Below are 15,642 nucleotides of genomic sequence, written 5' to 3'. Positions count from 1 at the left end.
TAAACTTGCTTTTATCTCTTCCCATCGACTGCACGAGTCGGGAGTGAGTTTAGTTGTGTTGGTTCATTGATGTCTGTTGTCACTGCAGATGTTAGTGGGAGATTACAACGTCTGGCTGACTCGTGCATGCGGCGCTGACGGCGCTAATCCTGAATCCGCGTTGTATCCGCTAATCCGGATTCGCAAATGCAAGATACAAGAACAAGACATTCTCGACTTACGTGTTGATGGTACACTATTCTTGATAGTGTATTATTTTATTGATTTAGAAGCATCAGAGGAGAAGATAGGGACCCTTAGTGGAAATAAGTCACTTTGCCTGACTTTTTTTTTTAGGTTATCCCAGGAACTCTACAGATATGCTGCTATGTATAATAATTTATGTAAGTGTATTTATGTGTATAAGTATCCGAATAATCTTACTTACCACTTACTTATTTACTAGAGGTACGATAAAGCTCATGGAGCAGGGAGAGAGAGTGGACCTAGTGGCGACCAGCGAAGATGCGAGACCAGGAGCTGTGAATCAATCCCTGCAACCACAGTTAGGTAAACACAAATAGGTGAGGGACAGCAGAGTAGAGAGGAGAGGAAGAGAGAAGTCAGAAGAGCGAGGGAGAGAGAGAGAGAGAGAGAGAGAGAGAGAGAGAGAGAGAGAGAGAGAGAGAGAGAGAGAGAGAGAGAGAGAGAGAGAGAGAGAGAGAGAGAGAAGAGGGCAGATTGGTGAAGAGAAAAGAAGACTTGTGAGTCAGGAGAGAAGTGAGGGGAGATGGGTGACGAAGAGTGAGAGACAGGGCAGATAGGTGAAGAGTGGGGGGAAGAGAACACAAGGATGAGGAGAAAGGTGAGGGACAAAGTGTGTGAAAACAAGGGCAGGACAGTGTTGACAAAAGTCGGACGCAGGAGGGAAGGACCCGACGGTGTGCAGGCCAGTCTGTCTCCCTGCATCCTATCTTCATCCTAACACCATCATCCTATCTTCATCCTAACACCATCATCCTATCTTCATCCTAGCCCAATCTTAGCCCCACTCTAACCCCAACCTAGTCTCGACCTAGTACCATCATATCTTCATCCTATCCTCACCCTAGCCCTATCCTACCCCTAGGCTACTGCCGTCATATCTTAACCTAACTCAAACCTAACTTTAACCTAGCCCTATCCTATCTTCATCGCAGACCACTCTTAGCCTGAACCTATGCTCAATCTAGCCCCCCTGGCTTCTTCCTGGTCCCATCCTAGCTTTAACCAAGCCTCAATCTAGCCTCATACTAGCTAAATCCTAGCTCTAAACTAGCCTCTTCCAAGCCTTAGCCAAGGCTTAACGTAGCCCCGGCCTAGCCTCAACGCAGACCCTGCCTAGCCTCAACGTAGCCCCGGTCTAGCCTCAACATAGCCCCAGCCTAGTTTCAATGTAGCCCCAGTCTAGCCTCAAAGTAGCTCCAAGCCCGGAAGAAAGACACCGCCTAGCCGCAACCTAGCTACAGCCTAGTAACTCCTAGCCACAACCTAGTTACGTTCTCGCTACAATCTACTCCCACCGTAGCCAGAGCCTAGCCGCCTCCAAACCTCAAGGCGGGCGTCCCTAGACATACCCTGGCTCTCAACTGCTGGTACCATTGAACACACGTGCGTGGCAGAGTGTAAAAATCACAGGAGTGATGCCCCTGAAGTATGGCTTATTGCTAGGGGGAGTATGGTAATATGTAATACTCGAGGGGAAATATGCGTGTACGTATTCCCCTCTTCTTGCTCTCACTCTCTTTCCCCTCACTCTTCTGTCTGTATGTCTCTCTCCTTTCCTTGCCCTCTCACTCTCCCTGTTTTCATTCTCTCTCTCTCTCTCTCTCTCTCTCTCTCTCTCTCTCTCTCTCTCTCTCTCTCTCCACACTCACTCTTCTCTCTTTCCTTCCTTTGCCTCCTCACTCTTCCTGCATTTACTCTCCCCTTCACTTGCGCTCACTTTACTCCCCTAACTCTCCCCTACCCTCTCTTTCTCTCCCCTCGCCAAATCTCTCCCCGGCCGTCCCACACAGACACACACAGACACACACAAACACACACAGACACACACAGACACACACACACACACACACACACACACACACACACAAACACACACACACACACACACACACAAACACACACACACACACACACACACACACACACACACACACACACACACAAAAAAAAAAAAAAAAAAAAACAAAAAAAATCCATCTACCTTATCCACACTCTCCAATCCTCCACATCCAATTTACCACTCATACCACTCCCAAAAACAAATGAAATCATAACCCGTCAAAAAAAAAAAAAAAAAAAAACATCGGAGCACCTACAAACCAAATGACATCGAAGACTTCAAATAACAACTGACATCGTAGCCCATCAAAACCTCTTAAAGTTCTCCACACGATGCTGAGAGAATGCTCTACCAAGTGTTTAAATTAACATAGTTTAATATGTTTATTATGCACCCCATACCCATCCTGTGGGCGGTAGTCAAAAGATCACAGAGGTACATAATGGGTCCAGGGACTGGGCCCCAAAGTTTTGATAGCTGAACAAGCACAGTTCAGAGAAATGTGCCCAGACACATCAGTATCAAAATTATGAGGAACAATAACAGATACAATATTCCCTGGAAGTGAGCAGATAATAAGAAGATAAAGTGATGGCAGAAGGCTGAAGGAGGAGCCTCGTTACTCAGAAAAACACTGAATACTGAAAGAAACGGTAGCAGACTGCATAGAGTTGACTGGTTAGGTTTTAGGAAGAGGTGGAGCGAAGCAGTAATCTATAATTCCCTCAACAAGCAAAAGAAAACTCATATAGAAATATAGGAAAAATAAAGCCACAACAAAGATAATCGAGAGAGCAACACTACCATTTAATGAAGGGAAAGTAAGACTCGTAATCTCAGCAGATTTTAACCAGGCAGGAGAAGGAGACTGGGAGACAATAGATTTACATGTCCTGGAAGAGACATGGAGAGATAAGGAGAGTCTGTCAAGATCAGACTTAATATTCAGCCAGAGAGAAGCTGACTTTAATGATACGGGAGAGGGGGGGAAGAGGTTTTACACACGGAACCTCTAGGAACATCCGGCCTCCGCATTCTAGTGTGTGATTACATGATAGAAGTGAAAGTTAGAGAATGAAAGAAATGAAACGTAAGAGATTACTATACCGAGAAAGGAAGATGTAGGAAAACAAGAGTTCTTTGGGATATACAAGAATCAATTGACTAAATATATAAAAGCACAAGGCATGACGGACTTTTTATCCAGACATGCAAAAAAGCTCCTGAAAGATTCATTCCAACACATAATAACAGTGAGAAGCACAACAACAGCCATGTTTCAGTAAAGAATGTATGGAAGTAGAGAGCAGAAGAAAAGAGTAAAGTAAAAATGTAGATCAAGAGGAAAGGAAGAAAATGAGAATAACAGCCTGACCAGGAATACCATTAAATCAGAAGGAACGTACAAAAATAATACAATAATAAATAACTAAAGCGACTATACAATTACATTAAGATGAAAATTAAAGATTAATAATAGCAACATAATCGAATTAAAAAAAAAAGGAAATTCAGAGAAGACGCCAGGGAAATATGGAAGCAGCTCATTGACAGATTCAAAAAGTTTTGACGCGGGAAAGAAGACAGTTGTCAGAAAGAAGAAAGAAGAGGCGCCTTGACGCAAGACTCTGTACCACATAGTTGTGACAGTACAAGTGAACATGTTCACAGGTGGCAGTAATCTATATAATATTAATAATGACCCAAATCCCTGCCCTGCCTCTCCTCCATACCCAGCCCTGCCCTGCCTCTCCTCCATACCCAGCCCTGCCCTTCCCACTATACCGCACCCTGCCTCTATCCCATACCCTAATCTGCCCTTTCCACTATCCATACTCTGCCATTACCACTATCCCTACCCTGCCCTTCCCGCTATCCCTGTCCTGCCCTTCCCACTATCCCCGTCCTGCCGTTCCCACTATCCCTACCCTGCCCTGGTGTGCAACACAAGCACAGACAATATTCAGGTGAGGCTGGAGCAATTAGCCCAGGGAGCTGCAACAAGCTGCAACAGAGTGATTGTACCAGTGTCTCGCTCCTGCATATTGAAGACTCGCATTACACTATGGTGATGACCCGCCTGACGGACTCCCCAGCCGGGGGGACAACACCGTGGGTGAGGAGGCTAGGATGGTGGGTGGGGAGGCTAGGATGGTGGGTGGGGAGACTAGGATGGTGGGTGGGCAGGCTAGGATGGTGGGTGGGCAGGCTAGGATGGTGGGTGGGGAGGCTAGGATGGTGGGTGGGGAGGCTAGGATGGTGGGTGTGGAGACTAGGATGGTGGGTGGGGAGGCTAGGATGGTGGGTGGGCAGGCTAGGATGGTGGATGGGGAGGCTAGGATGGTGGGTGGGGAGGCTAGGATGGTGGGTGGGCAGGCTAGGATGGTGGGTGGGCAGGCTAGGATGGTGGGTGGGGAGGCTAGGATGGTGGGTGGGGAGGCTAGGATGGTGGGTGTGGAGGCTAGGATGGTGGGTGGGGAGGCTAGGATGGTGGATGGGGAGGCTAGGATGGTGGGTGGGGAGGCTAGGATGGTGGGTGGGGAGGCTAGGATGGTGGGTGGGGAGGCTAGGATGGTGGGTGTGGAGGCTAGGATGGTGGGTGGAAAGGCTAGGATGGTGGATGGGGAGGCTAGGATGGTGGGTGGGGAGGCTAGGATGGTGGGTGAGGAGGCTAGGATGGTGGATGGGGAGGCTAGGATGGTGGGTGGGGAGGCTAGGATGGTGGGTGTGGAGGCTAGGATGGTGGGTGGGGAGGCTAGGATGGTGGGTGAGGAGGCTAGGATGGTGGGTGGGGAGGCTAAGATGGTGGGTGTGGAGGCTAGGATGGTGGGTGGGGAGGCTAGGCAGGTGGGTGGGGAGGCTAGGATGGTGGGTGGGGAGGCTAGGAAGGTGGGTGGGGAGGCTAGGATGGTGGGTGGGGAGGCTAGGATGGTGGGTGTGGAGGCTAGGATGGTGGGTGGGGAGGGTAAGATGGTGGGTGTGGAGGCTAGGATGGTGGATGGGGAGGCTAGGATGGTGGGTGGGGAGGCTAGGATGGTGGGTGAGGAGGCTAGGATGGTGGGTGGGGAGGCTAAGATGGTGGGTGTGGAGGCTAGGATGGTGGGTGGGGAGGCTAGGATGGTGGGTGGGGAGGCTAGGATGGTGGGTGTGGAGGCTAGGATGGTGGGTGTGGAGGCTAGGATGGAGCGTGTGGAGGCTAGGATAGTGGGTGGGGAGGCTAGCATGGTGGGTGTAGAGGCTAAGATGGTGGGTGAGGAGGCTAGGATGGTGGGTGGGGAGGCTAGGATGGTGGGTGTGGAGGCTAGCATGGTGGGTGGGGAGGCTAGGATGGTGGGTGTGGAGGCTAGGATGGTGGGTGGGGAGGCTAGGAAGGTGGGTGGGGAGGCTAGGATGATGGGTGGGGAGGCTAGGAGGGTGGGGGGGGAGGCTAGGATGGGGGGTGGGGAGGCTAGGATGGTGGGTGTGGAGGCTAGGATGGTGGGTGTGGAGGCTAGGAAGGTGGGTGGGGAGGCTAGGATGGTGGGTGGGGTGGGGAGGCTAGGATGGTGGGTGAGGAGGCTGGATGGATGGTGGGTGGGAAGGCTAGGATGGTGGGTGGGGAGGCTAGGATGGTGGGAGAGAGGAGGATGGTAGGTGGGTGGGTGGGAAGGCTAGGATGGTGGGTGGGGAGGCTAGGATGGTGGGTGTGGAGGCTAGGATGGTGGGTGGGGAGGATTAGGATGGTGGGAGGGTGGGGAGGATAGGATGGTGGGTGGGTGGGGAGGCTAGGATGGTGGGTATGGAGGCTAGGAAGGTGGGTGGGGAGGCTAGGATGGTGGGTGTGGAGGCTAGGAAGGTGGGTGTGGAGGCTAGGATGGTGGGTGGGGAGGGTAGGATGGTGGGAGGGGAGGCTAGGATGGTGGGTGGGGAGGCTAGGATGGTGGGTGGGGAGGCTGGGATGGTGGGTGGGGAGGATAGGATGGTGGGCGGGGAGGCTAGGATGGTGGGTGTGGAGGCTAGGAGGGTGGGTGGGGAGGCTAGGATGGTGGGTGGGGAGGCTAGGAAGGTGTGTATGGAGGCTTGGATGGTGGGTGGGGAGGCTAGGATGGTGGGTGGGGATGCTAGGATGGTGGGTGGGAAGGGAGGCTAGGATGGTGGGTGGGGAGGCTAGGATAATGGGTGGGGAGGCTAGGATGATGGGTGGGGAGGCTAGGATGGTGGGTGGGGATGGTAGGGATGGTGGGTGGGGAGGCTATGATGGTGGGTGGGGAGGCTAGGATGGTGGGTGGGAGGCTAGGATGGTGGGTGGGAGGCTAGGATGGTGGGTGGGAGGCTAGGATGGTGGGTGGGGGAGGCTAGGGATGGTGGGTGGGGAGGATAGGATGGTGGGTGGGGAGGCTAGGATGGTGGGTGTAGAGGCTAGGATGGGGTGGGGGGAGGCTAGGATGGTGGGTGGGGAGGCTAGGATGGTGGGTGGGGAGGCTAGGAAGGTGTGTGTGGAGGCTAGGATTGTGGGTGGGGAGGCTAGGATGGTGGGTGGGGAGGCTAGGATGGTGGGTGGGGAGGCTAGGAAGGTGTGTGTGGAGGCTAGGGTGGTGGGTGGGGAGGCTAGGATGGTGAGTGGGGAGGCTAGGATGGTGGGTGTGGAGGCTAGGATGGTGGGTGGGTAGGCTAGGATTGTGGGTGGGGAGGCTAGGATAATGGGTGGGGAGGCTAGGATGATGGGTGTGGAGGCTAGGATGGTGGGTGGGGAGGTTAGGATGGTGGGTGTGGAGGCTAGGAAGGTGGGTGGGGAGGCTAGGATGGTGGGTGGGGAGGCTAGGAAGGTGGGTGGGGAGGCAATGAAGGTGGGTGGGGAGGCTACGATGGTGGGTAGGGAGGCTAGGAAGGTGGGTGGGGAGGCATATATTGTTGGTGGGGAAGCGAAGGAGAGAGAGAGAGAGAGAGAGAGAGAGAGACAGACAGACAGACAGAGAGAGAGAGAGAGAGAGAGAGAGAGAGAGAGAGAGAGAGAGAGAGAGAGAGAGAGAGAGAGAGAGAGAGAGAGAGAGAGAGAGAGAGAGAGAGAGAGAGAGAGAGAGAGAGAGAGAGAGAGAGAGAGAGAGAGAGAGAGAGAGAGACAGAGAAAGAAAGCATCAGGTAGGGTAGGCTCCAAAACCTGGTGGTCCCTGGTCAAGGACAGACAAGGTTATCTGCCTGATGAACTTATTCCACCTCTAAATCGACAGGATGGGACCACCTCTACTAGTAGTGAAGAGAAGGCGGACCTCTTTGCTGAACACTTTGCTACCAAAATGCAAGTTCCTGATCCAGCAAGGGACCCTCCTTGGCTAGCTGCAAGAACTGTGTCAAAACTGTCAGTGGTGACAATAAGGCAGGAGGAGGTGGATTTCCTTCTTAAATCGCTTGACCAAGAAAAGGCTGTGGGCCCAGACAAGTTGAGCCCAAGATTGTTGAGATGTGCAGACCAGCTAGCAGCACCTCTAACTCGCATCTTTCAGCACTGCCTAGTACAGTGTAAATGGCCCTCTCTATGGAAGGAGTCAAATGTAGTCCCTGTTCACAAAAAGAAGAGCAGAGCAGAAATCAGCAACTACAGACCAGTGTCACTCCTGTCAATCACTGGTAAGATCCTTGAGACAATAATTTCAAGACAAATGACAGAGTTTTTGACTACATTTCACTACTTTGTGATCGTCAATATGGCTTCAGGAAAGGTTACTCTGCTGCTGATCTGTTGTTAAACCTCTCCACTAAGTGGCACCAATCACTGGATGAATCCAAAGTCAGCTGTGTGGTAGCACTGGACATTGCTGGCGCTTTCGACCGGAGGTGTGGCACCAGGGCCTCATGCAAAACTTCAAGCACTGGGAATTGCAGGCTCTACGCTATGTCTCCTCAGTGATTACCTTCATGGTAGATCTCTAAGTGAAGTCCTCAATGGAACGGAATCAGCAAGGCATCCTATTGGGGCAAGTGTTCCACAAGGAAGCGTGCTGGGTCCATTGTTATGGAATGTTTACTTCAACGACCTTCTTCATCTCATCCCAGAATCACATGCATATGCAGATGACTGTACACTGACATTCACTTATCCAGGAGAAGAAATGCCAGCTGCTCTAAGCTATATCAATCACCAGCTGAGAGCTATATCAGCTTGGGGAAATAGATGGCAAGTAACATTTGCACCTGAGAAAATGCAAATGATGATCGTCTCTAGGCACCATGATGGTAATGCTGGTGCAGTAGTGAAGGATGAATGGGAGGATGTTGGCACCTGGAGAAGAAGTTGATATCCTTGGGGTGAAATTTGACTCCAAACTAACCATGAAGAACCATGTTGTAAATCTTGCAAACAAGGCAGCCAGGAAGCTTACAGCACTTTGCCGTATATCGCATCTGCTTGACAGTAGGGGTTGCAAGATCCTGTACAAGGCACAAGTACGCTTACACCTTGAGTATGCTCCACTTTCTTGGTTTGCCTGCCCCCTCTCATCTGCGACTGCTTGACAGAGTGAGAACAGAGCAAGACGTCTCATCTCTCGCCTGGACCCATCCTGGATAGATTTGTTATTTCACCAGAGCCTTCAATATTGGAGGATGTGGGTGGCCTTACTGTTATGTACAAGGCCAATATTGTCAAAATACCACACTTGGATCCACTTCGAGGACAGCGTGAAACAAGCTTTTATGCCACAAGACGGGCAGAAAGCAGCAACTTCACTCTGGCTGTACCCTTCTCCAGAACATCACTCCATCTGAGATCATACATACCCAGGATGACTGAGTATGGAACACATTCGTACAGCATAATGATGTCAACGAGATAAAGTCAGTTGATCAAATGAAAATGCTGGCCACAGATGGCTCAACTTCATCCTGTTCCCTACTTGTATGTCTCATAACAATAAAAATGCTTTCAAATGAGCTGATGTAGGTAACAGCTCTTAGCTTGCCAATAAAGTTAGGAATCCTTAACCTGTAAATAGCTGTCAATAAAGCTAGGGATCCTTAACCTTGTCAAACCCTGTGTAAAAAAAAAAAAAGATAGAGAGAGGAGAGAGAGAGAGAGAGAGAGAGAGAGAGAGAGAGAGAGAGAGAGAGAGAGAGAGAGAGAGATAGAGAGAGAAAGAGAGAGAGAGGTACAGAGGCCTAGGTCTGGGCGGTGAGGCAACAACAGCAGAGTTAGTTCACTTGAGAGGGGTGTTATGTAGCCAATGAATATAGTGGGACTCCTAGTGAGAGGATTACTGGACCCCATATTGGTCCAGGGTCAGGGGTCCATGTTGGTTCAAGGTCAGGGCTCCATGTTGGTTCAGGGTCAGGGCTCCATGTTGGTCCAGGGTCAGGGCTTCATGTTAGTCCAGGGTCAGGGCTCCGTGTTGGTCCAGGGTCAGAGCTCCATGTTGGTCCAGGGTCAGGGCTCCATGTTGGTCCAGGGTCAGGACTTCATGTTGGTCCAGGGTCAGGGCTCCATGTTAGTCCAGGGTCAGAGCTCCATGTTGGTTCAAGGTCAGGGCTCCATGTTGGTCCAGGGTCAGGGCTCCATGTTGGTCCAGGGTCAGGGTTCCATGTTCCAGGGTCAGGGCTCCAAGTTGGTCCAGAGTCAAGGCTCCATGTTGGTCCAGGGTCAGGGCTCCATGCTGGTCTAGGGTCAGGGCTCCATGTTAGTCCAGGGTCAGAGCTCCACGTTGGTCCAGGGTCAGGGCTCCATGTTGGTCCAGGGTCAGGGCTCCATGTTGGTTCAGGGTCAGGGCTCCATGTTGGTCCAGGGTCAGGGCTCCATGCTGGTCCAGGGTCAGGGCTCCATGTTGGTCCAGGGTCAGGGCTCTATGTTGGTCCAGGGTCAGGGCTCCAAGTTGGTCCAGAGTCAAGGCTCTATGTTGGTCCAGAGTCAGGGCTCCATGTTGGTCCAGGGTCATAGCTCCATGTTATTCCAGGGTCAGAGCTCCATGTTGGTTCAGGGTCAGGGCTCCATGTTGGTCCAGGGTCAGGGTTCCATGTTGGTCCAGGGTCAGGACTCCATGTTGGTCCAGGGTCAGGGCTCCATGCTGGTCCAGGGTCAGGGCTCCATGTATCGTAAGGGTTCTTGAATGGAGATATCACAGGTTGAAAGTAGACACACTTGTAGGATGGTAGATATATTGTCAGACTGAGATGGGAGATGGAGCCACAGTTACCTAGCCTGTTTACGCCTAGACGGTCTGCCGCTGAGAGAGTGCGGGACAAAGGGATCACTGCCCATGTGTATGCCCATGACGTCACTCCAAGCCAAAGGCCTACGAGGGATCTCGTGTCTAAAGCACATGGAGGATACTAATATGCTATGCTATATAATACAGGGAATACAGGGATCAGCAACTATGCTGACAGCTCGGTCATGTTACGTATGTCGTCCCGACATACACTACTATCTATAGGCTGAACAGGCAGGCGGATCTGGGCTGATTCTATACAATAACAAATTCATATATATCTTAGAACTAATGGATGGTATCATACATGGATTTTACGTAGATGGGTGTTAACGTAATGCATTACAAACTATAAGTACAAATCATTATACAATATGGATGGAATTGATCGATCGATCTGTATTCATGCACTCTACGGATTCTGAGGAAGAATAATTATATACAAAGAAGTGTTTAACAGAAAGGCAGATTCGGTGCACGCAAATCTAGACTGTTAATTCTCAGAATACGGAGGGAACGTGAACACGAAAATTTCTGACAAACTGATCAGCTAATAATAAAACACACAGTTGACACTTTCATTCATCTCGGACATCTAATTATACAGACTATGTACATTTAAACCCAATTCTGCGAGGGTAAGGTTTACATATGCAGAATGGTTATCATCTCTGGGAGGATCGAATTCCTCTGCAATGGCTAACACATGCCTTGACTGAGAGAGATCTGAACGAGTATCTACAAAAGATACAACTACAATCACTAGTGACTGTGGAATTACTAATTCATCTGCTAGGAGTACTCAACTCGACTATTCGATACAGTAATTCTTGGCTCATTACAAAGTCACTAATGGGTACTGGTGGCTTCACAGTAAGAATAAGCTCTTCCTGGAGCAGGAATCGAATCACACCAGAACACAAGGGATCGGTTCTTTGGGAATTTCTGACAACCTCGACAGTAAATGGAGGATCTGCAGTAACTACACTAACCTGTCGCGATAAAGCATCTGCGACTACATTTGACTTGCCAGGTAAATTTTCAAAAGTGGGATTGAACTCTTGGATAGTCAAGGTCCATCTGGCTAACCTTCCAGTAGGCTGTTTGTTCTGGAATAAAGGTAACAGTTCTTCCTTACTGGAGGAAAGAACAAACTCGGTGGAGTGGATGACTCCCCCGGTTGAAAAAAATTAACGCTATAACACGCAATATGAGCAAGGGAGAACGAATCTACTATCTCAAACTGCAAACACAGGAGAAAAGAAATGAACACGGTGAACAATGCTGATATTCAATCTGAGTCGCACACAGTGATACGGAGGTATCAGCTATAAAGAAACTACACTTACAAACGTTAACATGTGAAAGAAAGTTATTCGAGAAATAACTTCTTACAATGCACTGATTACTGTCAACTAGGATGGGATCACCATCTGGAACATTAGGAACAACAACAGACACTCTGGAGTAGAACACTAGCTGTAACAGAGACGTCTTTCTGCAGACAGCATGTCACATCAACAAGAGATGGCATTACTAGTTGCAAGTAATCGTTTTCTGACAAGGCATCCCCTGTGGAGAAACTACTACTCGAACTAGCAGTCATTGCAGGGATAGGCTGTGCACTCAAGGCAGTCTGAGTGTCCCCGGACACTTGAGGCAACAGGAACACTATCCTGCAAGTCTGAAGGTATAGGTGGAACACAGACAGGAATGACAGAATTACTAGTGCCTGACCGCTCGGCTACGTTAATAAGTAATTCACGGATCTATAAGAACTTAATCTGAACTTCACATTTCGCAGCACTTTAACAAATCTCAGATACAAGCTGTGAGAACAAACACATTGCTCAAGGGCTAGGGTATTGTCTTTCAGTCAGTAAGGGAATGTTGGTACTGTGGACTGATTCATATTGACTTTGACTGGAATGATACACTAAGTGAACGTTCAAAAGTGACTGGGACATCTTCTCAGTGAAAATACTGAAGGGCATAAGTCAAGAAAAATGGAGAGAATGACACAATAAGCTTAAATGGAAGAAAATGCTTAACTATTCTGCATAAGTAATTAAAAATTGACAAGTTACACAGTAAGCAAAAGAACTCACACAAGAATAATATGCAACTTAACAAACACTGAAAATCAAGAGAACTTGTACTTTGCTCAAATCTAATATGCTCAACTTTTACTTTAAATTGAATAAATGGCACAGTGAGTTGTCTTTACTTTCAATGCAACAAGGAAAATACACAATAAAATAATAAAATGGACTCAATAAACTTGTGCAAAAATTAAAACAAACACACAATTCGCTGAAATAAAAATTAAAATGACAGACAGAATAAAATACTATGCACAGAACAGAGCATAAGAAACTGCACTGTAATAAACTGTATTGCACAACACTGCATAAAATTTTCTGCAAGAAAAACTTTAATAGCAACACAATATTTGCAAGAAAATTATTGCAAAATGAGTCAATGTGCAATAATAAAAATTATAACACACAAGAAAAGAAATATATCAAGGAATGAACACTTTAACTCTTAACTGCACTTAAACAACAAGCAAAAGAACAATTTACTTTAAAAGGAGAACTTAAAAATTGCACTAAGAGTGAATTTGTTCAATAAAATATGAAAAAATAATAGGTGCTAAAACACACAACAAAAGAAATACAACACTTACAGTGATGCAGAGCACAAAACATCAACATAAACTCAGTACTAGAATTTTCTTGCAATGAAACTTGATGTTTTTAAAAAAATTTTGTAAACAGATTTCTTGCTGGAGCTTTAAAAATGGCACTATTGTCTGTGGAAATAAGACAAATTAAACACTGGCTGAATGGAAAAATATGAACACAAGAATGTTCAACACACAGGGAACAAACAAAAATACACAATTGCTAGGAAGAAAAAAAAAAAAAAATAACAGACAACACTGAGTTGTGATGCAGAATATGAGGTGAAAAATTTACTGAGTTAATTCACTGGAATTCTGAAGTTTAAACACAAGTTCTATACTGCTCATATGTTGCACACACAACAAAGGAAACACTAAGTACTTACTTCAAGTGTGTATAAAAAGAAACACAACACAACAGATATAAAATAATGCACGAAAATTAACACTCGAATTAAGGAGTTAAAGAAATTTATGCAATCATGCATGATAAACACTGAGTCTGATCAAGAGAGTCACTGAATGTCACTAAGAGAAAAAGTCACTGGGAACACAAAAGAAATGTCTCAACACTCGCAAATGTCTCTAAAAAAAAATATTATAGCTGTAACACTTGAAAAAATGAGATTGATGGATTGTTTATATCGTCTTGCTGCTGTCCTCTGCAGATGATCGTAGAATTGCGCTTAAATCGGCGAGAGACAACACACAGGAGGCTTTTAAAGATGGCGCATGCCACCTCTAGCTCTTGACCCCCTATGGTGGTCCTTAAAATATGGTGCTACAAGCCCTTAGCAGAGCACCAAAACACTGATGAGGTAGGTGAGTTGTAATGGCCGACTGTAGTTGGGTTTTGTGGTAAAAGGCTGAAGCGAGGCGTCTGGGGAGACCGGCAATGGTGCGACACGCTGATCGTGAGTGGCTGGGCGGGCTTATGGGTTGAACGTCGTAAGCCTCACTGAGAAAACCCACACTGCCGCGAAGATAATTCTAAGCCGGCTGGAGGCAGGAAACCCACGAAATACTACAACACCACAAGGATGACAAGGAGCACTCAGAATGCTTGGAACTTGAATCCTAAGCGATGAAGACTAGTCACATGGCTTGCCTGAGTACTGAGGTAAGACACCTGGGTTAGTTGCTAGCTGGCTTATCTTAACCCTTCACACAGAATAGCTTGTAACTTACACGATGAGCACAGCAGGGGTGGAAGCTGGCTTGGCAGGCAAAATAATTGGATGGAGTAGGCTAGGCTGGACTGGACTCGGGTGTTCTGACTCCCCACCACAGACTGGAAGCTGGCTTATTTTGCAAACTCAGGTCAACCCTCGGGAGTAATGCAAAAAAGCAGGAAACACTAATACAAAGAGACTGACCAGTGAATAATGTAGAAGCTGGTAGAGTAGCTGGACTTGAGGTAGCTGGATGGGGTGAACCTCAGTAGGCCTACTGGTAACACAGAAATGGCCGTCTTGCTGGTCGACAACTTTATCTCCAGAAATCGCTGTAATCGTCAGAATTACAGGCCCTCCGCTGTCACCATTTATCGTGAGGTTCTTGAATGGAGATATCACAGGTTGAAAGTAGACACACTTGTAGGATGGTAGATATTGTGCAGACTGAGATGGGAGATGGAGCCACAGTTACCTAGCCTGTTTACGCCTAGACGGTCTGCCGCTGGATGAGGGCGGGACAAAGGGATCACTGCCCATGTGTATGCCCATGCGTCTCCAAGCCAAAGGCCTACGAGGGATCTCGTGTCTAAAGCACATGGAGGATACTAATATGCTATGCTATATAATACAGGGAATACAGGGATCAGCAACTATGCTGACACATGTTAGTCCAGGGTCAGAGCTCCACGTTGGTCCAGAATCAGAGCTCCATGTTGGTCCAGGGTCAGGGCTCCATGTTGGTTCAGGGTCAGGGCTCCATGTTGGTCCAGGGTCAGGGCTCCATGTTGGAGGGTCCAGGGTCCAAGGGCTCAAGGTGGTCCAGATCGGGAGCTCTATGTTGGGTCCAGATGATCCAGGGAGGGCTCCATGTTAGGTCCAGTGGTCATAGGGCAGCTCAGGGAGGGTGTCCAGGGAGTCCGCCTCTATTGGGTCCAGAGGGTCAAGGGTCCAGGAGGGTCATACCAGGGTGGGTAGTCAAGGCTCTATGTTGGTCCAGAGTCAGGGCTCCATGTTGGTCCAGGGTCATAGCTCCATGTTATTCCAGGGTCAGAGCTCCATGTTGGTTCAGGGTCAGGGCTCCATGTTGGTCCAGGGTCAGGGTTCCATGTTGGTCCAGGGTCAGGACTCCATGTTGGTCCAGGGTCAGGGCTCCATGCTGGTCCAGGGTCAGGGCTCCATGTTAGTCCAGGGTCAGAGCTCCACGTTGGTCCAGAGTCAGAGCTCCATGTTGGTCCAGGGTCAGGGCTCCATGTTGGTTCAGGGTCAGGGCTCCATGTTGGTCCAGGGTCAGGGCTCCATGTTGGTCCAGGGTCAGGGCTCCAAGTTGGTCCAGAGTCAAGGCTCTATGTTGGTCCAGAGTCAGGGCTCCATGTTGGTCCAGGGTCATAGCTCCATGTTATTCCAGGGTCAGAGCTCCATGTTGGTCCAGGGTCAGGGCTCCATGTTGGTCCAGGGTCAGGGCTCCATGTTGGTCCAGGTTTAGGGCTCCATGTTGGTCCAGGGTCAGGGCTCCATGTTAGT

The 15,642-nt window shown here is 48.7% G+C and overlaps 1 long non-coding RNA gene across 1 annotated transcript; it reads right to left on the bottom strand.

The window, feature by feature from the left end:
- Positions 1–12,583: 12,583 nt before the first annotated feature.
- Positions 12,584–13,797, bottom strand: LOC138852706 (uncharacterized). The gene is made up of 2 exons (XR_011392017.1): positions 13,750–13,797; positions 12,584–13,075 (listed from the first exon to the last, which is right to left on the bottom strand). It is a non-coding gene; the product is annotated as an uncharacterized lncRNA (long non-coding RNA).
- Positions 13,798–15,642: the final 1,845 nt, after the last annotated feature.

Source organism: Cherax quadricarinatus, chromosome 14 (genome assembly GCF_038502225.1).
Source record: "Cherax quadricarinatus isolate ZL_2023a chromosome 14, ASM3850222v1, whole genome shotgun sequence".
NCBI lineage: Eukaryota > Metazoa > Arthropoda > Malacostraca > Decapoda > Parastacidae > Cherax > Cherax quadricarinatus.
Note: the sequence above shows the minus strand (reverse complement) of the source record. Positions and strands in the feature narration are given on the sequence as shown.